This window comes from Cynara cardunculus (genome assembly GCF_001531365.2).
Source record: "Cynara cardunculus var. scolymus isolate 2C chromosome LG 3, CcrdV1, whole genome shotgun sequence".
NCBI lineage: Eukaryota > Viridiplantae > Streptophyta > Magnoliopsida > Asterales > Asteraceae > Cynara > Cynara cardunculus.
Window position 1 is genome coordinate 34,477,480 of NC_037530.1, and position 1,244 is coordinate 34,478,723.

Here is a 1,244-nt window from a genome sequence, read left to right on the forward strand (position 1 = left end):
TTTAGATTTTTTATATTTAAAATAAGATGTTTATCCTGTATTTGATTGTGTTTATCTGCAGTTAGTTACACGGATTCAGTTATGGGATGAAATCGGATAGGGATGAACGGGTTTAAGAGTTTTAAGAGTTTAAGAGTTTTAAGAGTTTTAGCCAAATGCATTATAATATAGTATAGATATATATAGAGAGAGAGAGAGAGTTCATTTTTGATTTGCAGGAATGAAATGAATTTTAGAGGGTTTGGATTTCAAATCCATTCTAATCCCATGTTTGGTTTGTTGCATTGTTCGGATTTGAAATCCTAGGAGTTAATTAAAATCTTATAATCATATGATTTTGAAATCCTTAGGGGGCGCTCAGGATTTCACGAGATTTCGTAAAAAAAAATGTTAAAAATATTTGTTTTGTAATAATCGATTAATAAAAATGTAATTTAATTATTTTTATAAATTATTTTATAAATAATGGAATCCAATTTCATTTCAAATCTTACAAACCAAACACACCAATGATTTTAAATTCATTTCAATCCAAATCCCTCCATAAAATATAAATCTCTCAAAAACAATTTTGCAAAACAGATGCACCTTCAAAACATGGATAATTTCATTATTTAATGCCAGCATAATAGATAATTTCACTGTTATAAGCATAAATGTGAATAATTGGTCAATTCGTCTAAAAATAGCACAACCCTTTATGTAATAAAACTATACGTATATGGAATATTAATTAAAAAGGATAATAATTTTTCAAAAAGTACATGTTGCACGTTTGTTTAGGGTGCTTTTGAAATACCAGATAAAACATGATATGACATAATGAGATAGGGATCTCTGTTCTATGTTTAGCATGATTTTTATGTGGAACAGACATAAACATAGTGGAACAAGCTTGTTTCATCCCTACCCCATGGAACAGGGTGGGACAAACTTATATTTTACCAATATAACCTCGAAATAAAACTTAATTATCTTCTAAAACATCAAATAGATTTTTTTTTTTTACATTTTGTTCATTCTTTAAATTTTATTTATTGTATTTTATGCTACACCCCTAAAATTCATAATCCGAAATTCATCGCTGAGAGCCCAGAGCAAAATAAAATTTATCCAACAAAAGGAATAGTATGGCGGTTACAATCCGGCTAATCGAGATGATAAATAACAACCTATTAATCTATAACATTCCAAATCTAGATTAAAGACGGGGGTTCCTATCAGTCTCCAACAAAGTCAAAAAA